This window comes from Tympanuchus pallidicinctus, unplaced genomic scaffold (assembly GCF_026119805.1).
Source record: "Tympanuchus pallidicinctus isolate F22 unplaced genomic scaffold, pur_lepc_1.0 scaffold1, whole genome shotgun sequence".
Classification (NCBI taxonomy): Eukaryota; Metazoa; Chordata; class Aves; order Galliformes; family Phasianidae; genus Tympanuchus; species Tympanuchus pallidicinctus.
This window is the reverse complement of record NW_026294618.1, coordinates 89,858,490-89,876,922: the sequence shown is the minus strand read 5'-3', so window position 1 is coordinate 89,876,922 and position 18,433 is coordinate 89,858,490. Positions and strand designations below refer to the sequence as shown.

Here is an 18,433-nt window from a genome sequence, read left to right as displayed (position 1 = left end):
CTAAAGGCAGTATGTTCAGCCTGCAGTGTGCAACGTAGAGAAAACCAGAATTATTTCACTGTCCATTTGTTCAGCTCTAAAGCTAATCTAGCAAGTTAAAAGAACACCTTGTTTTTGGTTTGAATTCTTCCTGGAAAGGTTTTGATGCAGCTACATTTGTCTGTTTATTTACAGGCATAGTACTTATGGTTGTGTGTGTGTGTGTGTGTATGTTTGTTTGCTTAATGATATTTCTGTTCTGGAAGAAGTCTTGGAGAATGTACAGCAATTTCAGTATCGATATTCTTAAGTGGTGGGTGGTTTTTTGCTATAGAAACTGTGAGCTTTACCAGCATAGGTTGTTTATGCTATAGCATAGATACAGAGTTTGGTAAGACTATCAACAAACTTTTTAATATGTCTGCTTTGAGTTGTTGTGGAAAACTTAACTAAAGCAATGAAAATTTCATGATTAACTGCCAGTAAGATAATTCTAGTGGAAATGCATAGGCTTCCTGTGGGTCTTGGGTGTCCTTCAACAAAGCAGATACTGGAGGTATTTTGGCCAATAGATTGCTTGTTTTGAATAGTCAGTCTTTAAGTAAAAAGCTGAAAATGAAAATTAGATTATCATTCAGAATATTTGATTATAGGTATCTTCAGCTTAGTGTGCCTTAAGTCTTCAGTGTTGTTCTTCCTTTCCTTTTTTCTGAAAAAGTATAACTATATATGTGTTAAGTGATAATTCCCCATGTTTTCTGTCTCAAAATATTATCTCATGAGTATATTAAGTGGCAGGGCTCCAGATTTTCTGTCATTTGTACCAGACTAGTGAAGTTGCTTTTCATACCTGGCCAATTTTATGACTGGCCTACTCCTGCTCTCGTGAGTTATTTTTTGACACTTTGACACTTCAAACTTGAATTTTCTTCAGCCCCACCAGACCACTGTTTCCCCAGCCACAAACTGATGAAGACTGGAAGACACGTAACTTTTTCTGAACTTGAGTATCTCCGTTGACTTCTAGATGTGAAGCTCCTCATAGGTATAAAAATAAGTGTGCATAAAAGTGTTAGCAGACTGAGGTCTTAACTTCCTTCCCTGTTATAGATATGGATCCTCAATTTTCCATGGCAACAGAGTTCCCATAAAATCCTAGAGTCAGCTGGATCATACTGGACTATCTTTAGCATAGAGTTTCTTCAGAGCACCTGTTTGGCTGCTGTACCTAGTATTGGGTACAGTAGCTAACTGATTCTGTATGTGCTATGTAGTCTTTCATTCCAGCCAAGTAACAAGAATAAGGGAAGAAAAAAAAAGTTTTTGATTCAATAAGGAAATAGCAGAAAGGTATAAGTTTTAGCAATTTGAAATTGCTCAAATTTCAATGAAAATAAGCAAGGGAGAACATGCATTAGAACTATGCAGAAGGAGCATGTCCCAAATATTTTCTCCAGTGAACAAAAAAAAGGAAGCCGGCAAGAAATATATCATTTCAATGTACATTAGTTTCCACTTAAGAGTATTATTATTAGTGATTAAAAAAACACATGATACAGGAAACTCAGTTCCACAAGATGTACCTGCTCATTTAGTAATTGAGGTAAGTTCTCATGAACTTACCACCATTAATTCTTCAGTCTTTCTCACTGAGTCAGCCTAGCTTATTCTGCCCTTGTCCACTGTAAGACTCCATCTTCTTCCCAGGCGTCTCTTATTGCTCCCTTGTTGTCTGTGTCAATGAGTTTTGTTATTGAACTGTGATTTTTTTTTTTTCATTTTACTTCCTTGGAAATTTCATGTAACACAATTTCAATATATTTTCATATAACCTAGATTGCAGTGATGGAAAAAGGTTCTTTGAAGAATTAGGATTAATGGTCTTCAATTTTTTCTTCCATAAAATGTTTCTCCATTTGAATCCTTGATTTCACTTAAGATTCACCATCCTCCCATTTGTTTCTCTTTCGCAAAAACTTGGCTGTTTTCTTAGAGAGTATTGTGGTGAAAGAGGCAGGAATTTCTTCTGTTGCATTTGCAGGTACCCAGTTGCAAAATTTCTTCTCTGTAGTTTTGATTTCAAGAGTTAAGTATTAAATTTGGATCCCATAAGTGTTGCCTTATAGTTTTTCCAAATGTTCTAGCTTACTCCAAGCATTTGAATGTTGTACAATTTGTAGAATAAAATAAGTAGAACATTTATCTAAAATTTTCTAAATGCCAAACTTTTGGTGTATATGGTGGTGGGCTTCATATTTCTCGTAGTAATAGATGTATTCTACAACATAAAGTGTATGTACACACAGCTGATGCTAAATGTACAATTCTCTTGACCATGGGCAGCAATAATAGTATGTTAACCTGGATTAAAGAATTCCTTAGTTCTGGTGTAGTTCAGTGATGAAAGCTGCCATGGCAGCAGTTTCCACATTTTCAGCTGGCGAGGACTCTTGCTGATAGCCAGTAAGACAGGTGCTCCATGATTTCTTTAGAAATTGTTGAAATGACATGTGAAGGACAGTGTTTAGGGCATCTTCATTTAGACCCAGTGGTAATTATGTTACTTGCTACTGTACGTGAGGAATGTGAGTGGTCTTTACCATGAAAAGCTTGGTTTCTGGTTCTTCCTGATCGCCCTAGTTGCTGCTCCACAGTGTGAAGGCTCTGAAGGCTCACCCAGCAGCCCAGAGACACATTGACTCTTATGGAATAATTGCTTCAGGTGCAAAGGTGAGCATGTGGAGCACCAGTGGCTGAGACCAATAATATTACCAATAATAGTATTACTAATAATGTCTTGCTTAAGTGAAGGCTTGGGCTTCCAACATGGGTAGGAAGTCACAGTATGCTGCTCATAGTGTTTGCTAGCCAGTAACATGGATTTTTTTCTTCCTGGCACAGGCTGCCAGGAGGTGGAGAAAGAGCATCTGGATGATGTTTAAGGTTCATATATTTGGCAGGATCAGTTCATTATAGATGCACATTTTTAGGCAAAGGTTTGAGATAGGAATTGTTTCTAGTGAACTACTACATGACTGATTGTATGGGACCATAAAAAAAGGGTTACAATGGCCATGGCGAGGGAAGCTTGGAATTTTGCCACAGTCTCGAATAGTGGCTGCATGAAGAATTTTGGCCAGAACCACATTCCTGTGCTTTCTTTGGACCTGGCGAGTCAAAAAGTACAAAATTAATTAAAAATAATAGTAATTTTAAAAAGCATTGTTTTACTGTGTGGTAGAGCAGGTGAAGCCATTTGCCTGTTTATCTAACAAATAAACACCCATACATTTTATAGATGTAGATCCCTGTAGAGAATAATACATAGAATTAGGAAAGGAAAATTTAAATATTGGACATTTTGTTAAGCTATCAGCCGTGTACTTCACCAAAGTGTCACAAGACGTTTGGTTCTGGTAACCTGCAGTACATAGAAGAGGTGAGGTGTTTCTACACAAGTCAATAAATCTGCAATGTATTGTTTAATATTCCACCTTTATGTAAACGTAGCCAGGTTTTTTTTGTTGTCTTCTTCCTAATCAGTGGTAAAGTACATTTAATAGCTCACTTAAGGTTGTCATCCATTACTATGAGTTACTGTTGGATCTAATTAATAGAGCTGAAATTATTTTGTAATGAGAATTTGAAGTATTGCAGTGTTAAAAAAAGAAAAAAAAATTGCCATTCACAGCTAATTAATGTTTAACAATGCAAATAAGCTGATAATTATTTTTCAAGCCATAGAAAAATTCTGTGACACTTCATATACTACTTTTGTGATCCCAATTGTTTCCAAATAATGCTTTTACAGAGAAATATTTGGAAGAGATTTCCCTGGAAAAAAAGGCAGATTTTCAGCACAAGGAATAAGAGCTGTCCTTTTGTTCACTGGGAGCCCAGAATCCAGCAGCTGTTTCTTACAGTAAATACTGATGGAGGGAAGGAAAAGAGTGAGGGTTTGAATGTAGTTGGAAGAAGAAAATCATGTGAGATCCTAGCCAAAATTTCCTGTCTGCTCCAAGTCAGCTGCTCTTCGGTCAGTGCAGGTCTTACAAATGCAGCCCAGGTAAGCTGGGATTTCTTGGAACCATTATGATAAAGATGCTAACAGCAACGTGACACTGTCATTATACTGAAGTAAAATGCATTTTTGTCATATACATGCTAAATCAGAAAGGAGGAATGCTGGCAGTCTGGTTATGTAAGTGAATGTGGACCCATTTCTCATCACTGTTAACTTTGGCAAATGAAGTATGCTATTAGTCTTTCGATTTTTAACCCAATTTAATAATATTTATTGCCTATTCAGATGTCAATTTAATATCACAAAAAATTTTATATATCAAAATTTATCCTGAAAGTGTTATTATCTTTTTTTTTTTTTTTTTTTTTTTTTTTTTTTTTTTTTTTTGAGTCAACCAGTAATAAATACTATTTTATTTAGCAGGATTATGTAATATATAATCAACTGACAAGTAAATCACGCAGACTAGCTGCTGGCATACCACTCAGCACAGGCGCATCAGGCGCATCACTTTGTACCCCTGACATTTTAAGTAGGCCCAGATTTCTCTACAGCAAGACGATGCCATTAGCTGCCAAGGGTGTGATCTACTATTACCACTTTGGGTTTTATCTACACATTAGAGTTGTCTTCTATCTTTTAGTTGTCAGACAGCATAAATCATCCTCCAATTTGCAGATGCCACTTGCTCTGTTGCAGAAGTGTCCTTCAGTGTTACTTCACTTTTCCTGCAGGTGAGGTGTTCCTTGTGGCCACACTGCCAGTAGACCACATGCCCCCACCTCATGCCTTTACTCCAGGACTGATGGCTGCTGACATAATGATCCACAAGCTGAGATCAGCACCTCTTCCTTAAAAATTGATTTATTTTTGTGGGTTTACAGTTTATATGAAGCTTTCTGATCATGGCCCGGATGTTCTTCTGAGAGTCTTCTACAGTAATTAATGCTTGTTCTGCTGAAAGTCACTACTTCCATTTGTGCACTATCTTGCAACATTCTGCCTGGAAAACGCAAATTATTTGTATATTATGTTCATTGCCACAGGGAAAGAAGAAGAACCATGGAGGTAATATTTTTTTTCCACTTAATAATTTTAAGTTGAATTCATTAATTTGTGGAAGAAGGGATCTGACTGAAGACTTCTGAAAGTTTGGGGTTGGCAGAGCAGGCCTGGAACATGGAGCAACTCTTCATTGGGCACAACTGCGCTGTAAGCTGTAAAGGAGGGAGGAAGGTCTGCAGGCCAGCAGAGGGCTGTGCTCAAATCTTTCTGCCCTCGAGAAGGGTGGGTTGTGGATTTGCTGTTGTTACTCTGACTTAATAATTAAAATATTGAAACCTGTTCTCTATAGATATTTCATACAGATTTACTCTAACGGTGTAATGACCGGTATGCTGATCATGGTCACAGATTGGGATTTTTATGGATTCTTTTGCCATCTTTGATACCTGCTATGAGGCTCTACCTGGTTGCTTTTTACGTGCCCTGACATGTTTTGCCTGCCCTGCTCAGGTCAGAGCAATAACTAATGATTGCTGCAGCAGCTATCAGGTTAAATTTGTAATTACAACTAAGCATTTTTTTATATTAATAGGTTTTTAAGAAAGGTCATGAAATGTAACACTTCAATCAGACTTACTCCTTTCGGTTTTGCTTTTGTATTTTTTTTTTGTTGGAGTTTTTGATTTGTTGGAGTTTTGTGGGTTTTTTTTCTTGTTTGCAATTATACTGTTTGAAAACCTTACCCATGTCTGCTGCGAAGCAATGCAGCACTTCAAAAAGGATTTTAAGGACAGTAATATATGCAACTTACATCACTAATCAGCTATAGAATGTCAGATGGCCTGATGCACGGTTTTAATTGTAGCAGTTGATGCATTCTGGACGCTATGGAGAGCATTGATGTTTTGATTACAAAATAGAACTTCACAAGCCAAGGAGTAGCATGGAGTTGCCTTCCTGCAGCCTCTCTCACGCTCTTGTGTTCTTCCATCACGCCCGTTAACAACTACACTAGAAACAAGCAGCAGATTTTTTTCCACTCGGTGAGTAATTGTCTGCACAGCAGTGACAGATGTGCAATATAGCAGCTTCTTCAGGAAAAAATTAACAGTTTGTCCAGCATGTCAGCTTGCTCTTTTTAGTGCTTCGGAGGTCTTGGCCCCATTATGGATGATTTAGAAATTGAAGCAAGCTAAGACCAGCTGCCTGGGTTGAAAGCCTTAGTTAGTAGCCCTCATCTGCATTCCAGTATTCGCTTACATCTAGAAATTGGTAGGGCCCCTCTGGCCACAAGATGAGTATGGGCTGACAATGCCTTGATTTGTTGAGAGAGAGAATAAATGGGTTTTTCAGAAGATGAGGAAATATCACCATTACTGGCCAATTTACAGCATTTTATCTGTTCTTCAAACATGTCACTTTTGTTATTGTTGCATGGTAATTACATAGTGAAACGGAAAGAAAACAAATTCTGGTTACATATTCAGATGGATTGCAAAATCATATAATCCTGATAAATGCCCATTTATGATACACACGGATGAAAGGTTCATTTTAATTTTGAATAGCTAGCACAGCCATAAATAGGATATAGGATTAGATCCCACAGAATCCGATTACCTAAAAGCAAATAGTATTTTTCTTCACTTTTTTTCATAACCAGGAAATTCAGTGTGTGCAGGGTATTTAAATAAGCAGGCTTTCCATAAAAGAATATGAAGCAAATATAATTCAATAGTTTCTATATTTTAAATATAATCATTTAGGACTATTCAGCTAAGTCTTTTCTGAAGCACTCATTTGTAAATAGACATCAACCCATCAATATTGCTGAAAAAAATATCACACAGATATGGCCTTTAAAAGATACACATTCGTAGCAAATAGAAGAACCTCTGCTAGTTGGAAATGTAGTCCAACAATAACAGCAGATAGTATTACTTACATATTATAATTGCAACTGTTCTTACCACCTTTCAAGAATGTTTTAAGGCAAATATTGCATTAGCTGAGAAGCAAATGATGATACCATCCCAGGTAACTGCAATTCTGGCAGCAGCTTTCATGCCAGAAGCATTCTGTGAAATTCTGGAAGCTCCATTTCCTTTAGTGGAAGGCACTGGAAGAGACCTGTATGACAACACAAGTGTATAGCAGCAGAAGGCAGATGATTCCTGTACAGAGATGAAGAAAAAAAAAAAAGAAAAAGCCTGCTTTGTGCATAAAGCCATCTCCTTCACAATCCTTGGCATCCAAATTATCTTCCCAAGACCTTAAGAGAGAGTTGGCTGTTGCATTAAAAAGAGCAGGGATGGTAGAGAGGTAAGCATGCTCAGCCCCCTCATCACCCTTCCCAAGAGGGGACAAGACACCTCCGTCTCAAGGGGAAGTTGAGCATGGAGGATTCATGACACATCCAGGTCTGCATCCAAGGCACTGGGCAAGCACAGTGACAGAGATGGCCACCTACATGAGCTGTCAAGCTTCTTGAAAGCTTCCATGGGAAAATACATTTAATACATCCACTGCATACATTCAAGGTGGTGCTATACTGTGCTTGGGCAGACTTTGTGTTGGACACTATGTTCTGGAATGGAGAGTTAAGATGACTAATCAAAATTCTCTCACCAAGGAGTAAAATTAGGCTCTTAGTAAACATTCACATGCAGTGAAGTCTTGCCTGACTTTCTTCAGCTGCTTTTATTCAATTGCATCAAAACCATGAGTAGGTACCAGCAGCCAGCCTTGACTGGATCTGCTCTCTGGTGATTGTACTGTATCTGCCTGCATTTATCCACCATGTCTTCTTTTAAAGAATTTGCAGTTTTGGGTCAGTTATTACAGTTCAAGTTATGGCTACAATAAGCTTGATGTTATTGCAGGAAAATATAACCTAAAAGACTGGTATCGTTCTCTTCCTCAATCCTACACTGTACCCTAGTTTTACCTTTTTTTTTTTTCCTTTGAAGTCCTGAATACATATAGCTATAGGCAAGATCAGTGGAAGATTTCACAATGCAACTTCATAGCTAGTTGGACTTACTGGTGGCAGACAGAGAGGGAATAGGTAGAAAAGGCAAACTGGGGGATCGTAACAGGGTCTCTCCTGCCTGGGCCTTCTGAGAACAGACTGTCAGCATCAGTTCCCTGAGAATGGTGACCAGTGCACTGCATGGTGACTGAAGGCAGGGCTTGGGGTGGAGGAGTCCTGGTTCAGGGTTTCAGAAGAAATCAATTGACCTGACCTGAATTACGTTCTTTTGTGTTTCTAAAGGTCTATCGGGAGTGAGTCTGAAATGCGCTTTCCATGGTATTGTCTCTTCCATAGTTCTCTGCTCCTAACTGAGCTTTGTTATCAGTTTAACGTTGATTAACTTTTTTTTCCAGAAGAGATTTTTCATGTGCTGAAGGGTAAAGTAACAGAAAATTTGCAGAATGGCCACAAGAATCATACATATCCTGGGGGACGTATCTGCTAGAGAAATTACTGGATGAAGACATTCACACACAGTAAGTGTATCTGCCACAGTTTTGTATGCTCTGTTTTATCTTGGAGCATTAACAACATTTTGATTTTTGATAACTTACCTGTCAAATCCCTTATGAGGATTGTGATATAGTGTCCCTCCTCAGCAGACTTCTCAGTGTGACTCAGCAATAAAACTGTTATCCCAGGTGTTGCCTTGAAATTATTTGGGAGATTTTCCAGTAATGAACTTGCAGTATTTTCTGATGAAATGTGTGTCTGCATGCCAAGAAAGCAGCACTTTAATTTGAATAACATTTGGAAGGGTTTTTAATTTTGGTTTATCAGTATGTTGATACATGGACACTTGGAAAAAGACTAGTATGTAACAGAGATTATTTCAGCTTCAGTGAATCATTGCTTTGCTTTTCCTCTCCCCTTCAGACTGAAGATTTCTTGCTGCTTCATGTAAACAGTGTTGAGTTAGCAATGTGCTACTCTAGCCTGATTTTAAAGTAACACCCAAAGTGGCTGCTGAAATCTGGATACTTGTTGATAACCTTTAAAAAGATAGTAGTTATGCCATGAAAGAACTTATGAAGAAGTCCTTTAACTATTATGATCATCCTGATTATTTTACTGGCAGGGAACTTTCCATAACATGCAGCTATTGGGTAGGATTGCTTCCAAAATGCACTCCTATTTGACCATAGGTCCTGGAATGTCAGCCTGTATGTGTGCAGGAGCTACCAGAGCATCTCCCCTTGGTCTCTGACAGTGCACATGTGCTATGTTGCAGCTGACTTAAAAGCCCTCATTTACTGTTCTAGATATACCCATCATCAAGGATAGTGAGTAGGAGTAGCCCAGGAGAGCAAAGAGGGAAGCTGCAGCAAGGTCTAATAAGGCTGAAATCATAGCAGGGATGTGGATGTACTTCAGATATAATTAGGATGAAGTGCAGTTATCTCAAGGGTCCTTAAAATCACTTGTTGGTTAACAGAAAATACTTTTACACTGAGAACTGGGAACTGGCATAAGGTCACTTAAGCAGACCTCAGCAACAGGAACTGAAACTACGCTGTCCTCATGTGAATAACCAAGAAGGCAGCAGGCAGCTTCCCCACCAATTCCAGCCTCAGAAAAGGGACAGGGCTGTCAGGAAGCTTAGTCTCTGTGACTCAGTTCTTCCAGAGATTGTTCCTCAGCTTTAGTTGTCTGCATATCCCTTTGTGTCCTGTTTTCTGTGACAGTTTCAAGTTACCTTTAATTAATTAATTAACATTAATTAAGTTGATATAATGTTAACTAATTAACATTAATTTGGCCCAAAAACAAGAGCAGAGAATAGTTTTAGGTCAGTCCTGGTTATCATTCTACTCTCGATACTTTTCTTTATGTTTGCTGGCATCCAGTTGCTTTGAAATGGCAGGTGCCATTGTGGAAGTGAACAGAGACAGGAGCATGGTAGTCTGAAGTAATTGGACACATTGATCCTAGCAGAAAGCTCAACCAATTCAATTACTGATCTAGAAGTTGCTGCTCATTTTGTTTCTAGCTTGTGTCTTCAGTTTGCAAATCCATTCACCATGTCCAGAGGTATTTTATTTATGGGGTTAGTGAATATGGCAGAGTTAAGGCAAAGCCATTTCCACGGGCCATGTGGCTAGTCCAGGACATAATATCTACATAGGTTGCCCTGGATATAATGCATCCTCTTCATTTCCACGGAAACTGCAATAGATACAAAGAGCACAGTAACATTATTTGATAGAACAAATTCTTAGCTACAAAGCACTATATTTCAATATAGTCAGCACCATCAGCTGCTCATCTTTGCCAGCAATGAACAAGGGCCTGCATGCCATGCTCATAAACCTCTGAATAAGCAGAGGTTACCCCCTGTCACTGCTGCTGAGACACACCACCAACCTCTTCACTGTGCTGATGTCTGCTGTTGAGTCTCCACAGATGTTCAGCAAGTATCAATGAATGTCAATGGGTGCCATTTTTTCCACGTGGAGGAGTTCAATGACATGCCTTTGCTTCATACAAATTTCTTTGTCAGGCACCATTCTGTCAGAGTGCCCCTCTGCTGCCATCTGTCACATGGCAACAAAATGTAATAAGATGTTGGTGAAAGGTTCAACCTACTGCCATACCACCAACATCTGTCTCTGATGTTGTGGGCTGGCATCATAAAACAGGAGGCATTTCTTTTGGTGAAACCCTAAGATACAGGACAAACCAAAGGAAAAACAATCTTGTTACAGTACATTCATATCCCAAGCCCTGTGTACTGATTGGCACAAATTGGTGGCAAACACTGAACCGCTCTCCTGGGCTTTGTAGACTGGTGTGAGGATTTCCATCCCCGTTGCTGTGCGCCCTGGGGGCTGGAGCTCCTCTTCCCATAGATGACAGATCACAGCAAAACAGAATAAAAGCAATCGCTATTTTTCACTCTGTCCTCTGCCATTCCTTCCCGTAAGCAGCAGATTGTTGTATGTTAATGTTTCTATTGTTTTAATATTCTTGTTTTCCTCATTCATATTCTGAGGTATTATTGTTAGTGCCAACCCATTTGATTTATTATTTAGAGAAAGCACTTGTTCAAAAAGTCAGCACTGGATATTAAATGGTGATTGCTTGCAATGAATTTCTTTTTAACATCTGCAAAGACAATTTTGTCTTTTCTTCTTCCACTTAACTCTAAATGAGAGATCTTAAGCATAGTTAAATAGGATTCATAATATCTCGCTGACTGAAAATCATCTTGAAATGTGGAATGTGAGGGCAGAAATAGTTATCACATACAAAACCCTCTTCCCTCTGAATTTCTAAGGGAGTGCAGGGGAGGACGCTGTCCCTGGGTGTGCATTAGTATTCCTGGTTGTGTGCGTGGTAAAGAGACCACTGCGGGGCCAGAGCCACAGGGCTGCTGCAGGTACAGATCTGACTGTTCTCTTCCTCTCCCTTTCCCCACATTTTAAGCCATTGACATTAGTACTACGTATGCATGTATGTGTGTGTGTATATATATATATAGACTAATGCAAGCTTTTTTTTTTTTTTTTTGTATATTTAACTATGACACCCAAAAATACCCCTCACAGCCCATTCAATTTGAGAGAGATTTTCCACTGCCTTGAGTAACCGTCATATCAGCTTCATGTTGACTTAAAATATTTTGTCATTGTTGGTTTTTTGGCCAGAAAAATTGCATCTCATTGACTGTGTCATTAGTATCAGTGTCATGGTAAAGAAATAGCATAATACCTCCATGTTAATTACCAGTTTTACACAGCTATCTTAAAACCTTGTGCAAGTAGGGCTGCTCAAGGATCCTTAACTCTATCCTTAAAAACCAAACATGGAAGGAGCTGTAAATTAAAGTACAACTCAGTTGCTCATTTTCCCTAGCCAGGTTACCAAGATAGACCAAAGAGCAAAAAGAGGATTCAATCACAGATTTAATTAAAGATAATCATCAGAAAGACTGGCAAGACAAACACATCTGTTATTTCATACATTTCCTAACATGAACTGTATGAAGGGACTGAGCTTTTTAGTTTTGCTTTAATGATTTTTTTCTGTAATACAGTGATACCATGAGTTGCATCTAAGTATGTGAATGTTTAAAATAGTTGGCTTCCTTAAAAAGTACAGCCATAGTGAAACACTGGAACAGAAGATAGTTCCTGGTATAGAATGTGATATATTTCTAAATATATTATTATTTATAATGAAGCTAATGGTGACAGAATTTTGTTTGAATTTGTAGTGCATCCTAACAACAATGATGTGAGCTGCAGAGTGGGCACTGCTCTCATAAACATTTTGCCTCCTTTCCCCAATAGATTGTGGCAAACAGTGGCAGTGACTCTGGCTGCAGAAAACACAGTGACCATGCTCCTTCTCTCAGCCTTGCAGGCTGCATACCTCTGCTGGATCTCGTGCATCTGTTGAAAGGAGAAACACTGTGACACAGACTGATGGGATTCTTGGTAATTGCAGCAGAATCACCGAATACCCTAGTAATAGGTTTTTTAACTTTTTAGCTTTTTTTTTTTTCCCTCCTTTTATTCATAAAGTCTGCCTGTTATATCACTTGTAAGCATGTGACCTAAAGTTCTCTGCAGCGTTCATTAGATGTGGTTTTCATACTAAGAATAGAATTTAGCTGTGGCTGTGTATTTGTGACCCATTTGGGCACTGTTAATTGGCCCAAAGTAGGCAGCACTGGAGTGGTAGTGGTGGAGGGAAAGCACAGCCAGCTGCACCTGCCACCTAATTCTTTTCCTTAGGGAGGACTGGAGACTGAAGCAAAACATGAGGACCTGTGTGGCTGCACAATGACCTTGGATCAAGAGCGACACCCCAGGTGACACCCCAACCACCTGCATGGAAGACAAGAGAAACCGTGATGAGGATTGACCCAACAGAGTGCAGTGGCTCCCCTGGATCTTACAGAGGCCTATTGAGATCTATAGATCTGTATTCAAGGACTCCTGAATAGATCTCATGACTGGCCTGACAAACTATGGCTGCTACAAAGGAGACATTGCCAGACACTGTAAATCTGTTGCAGACCTCATGTAGCTGAGCGTCGCCTTGCAGGCTGCCCTGCAAGTGCAACACCACACTCAGGAGCTGAAAGGTTGGTGTTCATGCTTGGATTTGTTGTTTCCTTAACTCAATTTTGATGGTTCTCAGGTCTAAAACAGCTTTGATGTGGTCATACAATAGCAAACAAATTAATCGGGTGGAGGAAAGTGGAAAAGGCTCCCAAAACCAGTAAGCTCTTTGTGTCCCCTAATGTAGTATTTCTGTACGAATTACTGTGGGTTTTTTTTTTCCTTTCCTGTTTTACCCTTTTTTTTTTTTCCCTGAAGTGCTCCTGAGTAGTGTCTTTGCATGTAAAATTTCAGCCTACAGCAAGTTGTTGCTGCTGATGAATTACAAACTGCTTAAAGACAGGGCTGTAAGGGAAATTCTGACACAAGCTTCAGTACAGCAGCACAAACTTGTTTCCCAGACACCAAAATAAACCAATATTTTCCTTTTGAAATAGTTCTATTAAGTCATCCCCAGCTTTCAAATCCTCCTCCATTTCTTTCCTGATTCCTGTTCTGAGTTATCTCTGTTGTTTTGAAAAGGAGAGTCTCCAGCCTAAGCCTGTGCTCCCAAGTCCTGCTGTTTGTTGCCTAAGGAGCACACAAAGGTTTAGATTGCATCTTTTCAATGCATTATGGCACCGCAGCCTAAAGCCAATACTTGTTTTTTAACTGGCAACCTGCCTGTACGAATGGAGGAAGCAGATTGCCTCTTTGCTGAACACTTAGACAAGGTACTGATTTAACAACAGTGGACAAGCAGCTGGGAGCTGGGCTGTCAGCCTGTCACACACTGACAAATCTGTTGTTCATATTCAGGCAGGATGTTCCAGTTAGATTGCCATCAGTATCATCCATCTACCACAGGCATGCGAAGCGTACCCGCATCGCCTGCATACCCATGGACAAAATGCTGTTGATACAGCTTTCCGAGGAAATCTTAAGAAAACAGCTAATGTGCAGCTTTTTTTTTTTTCCTTGTGGTCTTCTGCAATGAGATCAGCAAGAAACCAGATTTAATTTTTGTCTCTTCCTTTGTTTTCCATTCTGTATGCTGGAATTATGCGTGCAAATTGGTAGTTACTCCAATTTCATGTCTCGAGCATGAAAAGAAACCTCTGAGTGGAGCCTTACCACTTCTTGTCAAGCTAGATTTTTTCAAAATTGGAGTCAATAAAATACAAACTAAAACAAATTATGAAAGCAAAAAAAAAAAAAAAAAAAGCAGATTAATAAACGCACATGGAAATTATGTTGTTCTGGCTTCCAGACTGATTTTCAACATATTTTCATATAGCCGTTGTGTTTGTAACACTGAAATAGTGCACTCCTGAATTATTTCATCTGCATGGAGAGCTCAGTCTGTGAGGGAACGCTCAGATGAAACCTGTCTGCCCGCGTTCATGTTCATCAGCTGCCGTCAGTCTGCGCTGGGCTGTGCAGGAGCGGGTGCAGGGAGGGTGCACGTGTCAAAGCTGTAGAACACGTGCTGTAAATATTTTAACACAACCACACTCTTACCTATTCCTTTCATCTTCTGTTTTTCCTTTTTTATTTGAAAAAGCTGCTTTTGAATACTCTGACTGTACATTCAGCAGATTATAGTTTTAAATTATCTGTCCTTATGTCATAGTTATCCAATTTGCAGCCCTGTGTGCCCTTTATCTTTTCCTGTTTCAGCCTCAGATCTATAATCCCAAAGCCCACGAAATGAACTCCTAAATTTAGCTAGGGAAGAAAAAAAAAAAAAAAAAAGAAAATGTCTATCTGTATAATTTCGTCTGAATTTACCATTTGATTTGCTGCTGCCTGTTCATCACCTCTGAGTGATAGAAATAACCTGCAGCTCTCTCAAGGAGGTGATGAAGGAAAGAGTCTGGTTAACTTTCTACTAATTCTCAGGGTGTTATATATCTTTTTACATTCACAGACAGACACCAGTGTAATTTAGAACAGTAATGACTCTGAAAAGTGGTAAGCTAGTCAGATTCTTAGTATTAATCTATATCCTTTCACATTTTAACCTAATACTGCAAAAATCATAATGCGACATACATTTACGTAGTGTATAATTTAATCAGCTAATATCTTCGAGTCCTCTCTGTAGCCTCTTCAATATAATACCATTTCTGGTCAAGAAAGCCACTTAACTTCACTATATTTTTCACAGTAAGGTTCAAGATCTTCTGGAAAACACCGAGTTCATGTAGGTTAGTTACATTTCCTGTCTAAAAGGAAAAGAAGAACCTTGCAATTTTAAGCTTTTTTTTTTTTTTTTTTTTTTTTTCCAGTAAACCCATGGAGTGCTGGAAGCCATATAAACGATTGGTAAAACATGCATAAAGAAGGCAGGCTGATGATCTATGGGATTTTCTTTGTTGAAGCAAGCACAGCCCGAAGCCTGGTCTGTTAAAACAACCCCGCAGGTTTGTCAGTCTTCAAATGCAGGCTGTAGGCACAGCAGATAAGGGGATTTATGTGTTCTTGTTAGAAATATAAATGAAGTCTTAGAGAATCAGACTGGTTCTGTGGTTGAATATGAATAGAAGTAAACACACTTTAAAGTATTTTATACCTGGTTGCATGTCAAGGCTAAGCTCCAACTTTTTGTACAGAATGGCAACATCGGTTCTCTATCATTATAAGATCTCTGTGCGTTCTGTTCTCGTCTCTGAAACCTCAGTCATTTTTGATTGACAGGAAGATTACCTAATAAACCTTCTCCACAAACTAATTAATCACTGTGAATACAACACTAAATTGGCAAGCATAAAAAAGCAAATGAGATGGGTGTTGAAGACCGTTTTCAAATGACCTTAGTTGAAAGCCAAGTACAGAGTGCTAAAAGCATCAGTAACGTAAGGCTGCTGGTAAACTTCTTCACTGGGGTAGGTGGCTTCACCCACTGTGAGGGTGGGCTGTGATGTCAGGACATGATCAGACAGGAGCCCATCCAATTGATGGGACTGGGACACCACCGCTCCCAATAGAGCTTGTGAGGTGGACCTCCTTTATAGCTCTCCTGCCCTTTTTTTGCAGCTATTGATAGCAAATACTTCTCACAAATTGAGTATTGTTACAGTCATTATTATTGTAATGCAGAAATCCCAGTGTGCCCATAAGCTTTATTTCACAACCAGAGGGCTCCTCGGCACAAGGCCTTGCGAGTGCCTCCTCCCCAGACACAGGTTTCATCAAGATAAAGTCATCACAGGGTGATATTCCTGACAAGTTTATCAAAGTCTGAGACTTAGGTCAACATGAGATCTTAATTCTCCACTTTCTTCTTTCTTTTCTGATGATTAAATACCATGCATTGCCTTATTTATGGCTCAGGTATAGGGCACACTAGCATCACGGCAGGAAATGCAGTTGCCAACTCTTTCAGCCAGGAGAAAGCTCTCCTGGGTTTGTTCTACTGGGGCTACTCAGAGAGGCCAACACTAGGCTTTGCTTGGGCAGCAGAGCAGGACATGTGGCCTCTGCCATGTGGGGAGGAGAGCTTAGAAATTCAGAAGGAAATGAAAACAAAACCACGACAGTGAACAAAACCAGTGTGAAGGGTATGGTGTTTTTGGTGGGTTTTTTTTTTTTCAGCAGATGTAGAAATCAAGAGTTGTGTTTCTATCTGTAATTACTGACTGCTGAAGCCTGTTTTGGTATGCTTTCAGCTTAACACCAGCACCATGTTTCAGTAACGCATTACTTTATCCATTCATCCTGAGAGTGGAGCAACACAGGCTCTCTCCCCTGCAGTTCCCAAAAGGGTATCCACAAACCATCTTAGGGGCTGGCTAACTTTTTGTTCCTGATCTTTTTCTTCTTTTTCTTCTCCTGCACAAACCAATGGCAGTTGCTACCCTGTGCCTATGGGCAGATAGGAACAGTGAATAACTGGAATCCAGCTGGTGCTTCTGCTTTTCACTTAACGTTTGAATAGCACTTAAAATAATAATCTAAAATGTGCGGCCTTTGAACTGCCTTCCCCTCCAGCTTTGTGGGGCTGTACATGAGCTCAAAGGGAGCCAAGCACAATGGGCATTTACCGGGCAAGAAATCTTCAGTGGGGCTCAAAACAAACTCAGCCTGAGCCAGATGGCTGGTTTTCTCCATAGCATTTGCATCTTATTCCCTTCTCCATCCCACAGGTTCAAGTGCACACTTGGTCCCATGGCACACTCCTCTGCACAAGCTACATCTCATCACCAACTACAACCATTGCCCTGCACAACAAGGGATGGCAGTGGCATGGCTGCTGCTCTCCAGCCGCTGCTCAGCCTCCCACAGCCCCCCCTTCTGTTCCCCTGCCAGCCCCTTCCCCTCCCCACTTCCATCCTGACTGCTCAGAGGCAGCAGAGAGAGGGAGAAAGGAATTATTTATTGTATGCCTGTTGAAAATGAAAGGCTTTTACATTTTAATGAGCACTAAATAGGAGCGAGGAAATATTGTTCATTAGCTGTAATCTGTGGAATTGCTTGAGTGAACTTCCTTTGGAGGCCGCTTTAAACGGTTCACTCAAGTAAAGCAGTTTGTATGGTAATTAAGGGAGCATTTTTCTGTCAACATCTGTGCCGCTATTTATAACGCTGAAGGTATCTTATTACTCCACCACAGAAACATTAAAGAGGATGGGCAGAGGGATGGTTGTATTTTTTTTAAATATATATATGTACGTATGTGTGTGTGTATATATATATTATGCATATAACGTTTCTTTCTCTCTTCAAAACCTCTCCCTTTCTCTTGCTTCCTTTTTCCTTTCTTATTCTCTTCCCGCTACCCCTCAATTTGCCAAGAAAAACACCCTGTCCAGTGTTTTGTGAAAGTAAGGATTATCATCCTGACATCTTTCCATTAATCATAGCCTTTGTTCAGCAGCCAGGCAAGGAGACTCAATCTGCTCGGCAAAAACAAGAGGCCCATGTCTTTGGAAACCACTCTCATCTCTCATCACTCCACAGTACTGGAGATGCCTTTTGGCTGCGTTATCATGGTGTCCCTAGGGGGATGGCACAGCATGGCTGTATCCTCAGTGCATCCCTCTGGGAAGCCTAGCCCAAGCTGCTGTTGCGCTGCAGGAGTGGCAAGTGGTTGCAGGGGGAAATAACCTTTCTCATGTTTGGTCTCATCACAATGAGGTTGATGCTTCAATTTTCTGCTGTAAGGCTGCTTGGGAGAAGAGTTTGGGTACTAAAAATGGACTTATTTTTCTGCGTACAAAAATAGAAAGATGTGTGTTTTCATTTGGTTGGTGGTTGGACTTGCTGACCTTAATGGTGTTTTCCAACCTTTATGATTCTATGATAACACTGATCATTTCAACCTTGAGCAGCCTGTACCAT

General features: G+C 39.8%; 1 long non-coding RNA gene across 1 annotated transcript; it reads left to right on the top strand.

Moving 5' to 3' along the window:
- The first annotated feature begins 4,458 nt into the window (after positions 1-4,458).
- Positions 4,459-18,427, top strand: LOC128075915 (uncharacterized). Its single transcript, XR_008204151.1, has 5 exons — positions 4,459-5,071; positions 5,874-6,051; positions 8,396-8,518; positions 12,782-13,134; positions 15,382-18,427. It is a non-coding gene; the product is annotated as an uncharacterized LOC128075915 (long non-coding RNA).
- The last annotated feature ends 6 nt before the right edge of the window (positions 18,428-18,433 follow it).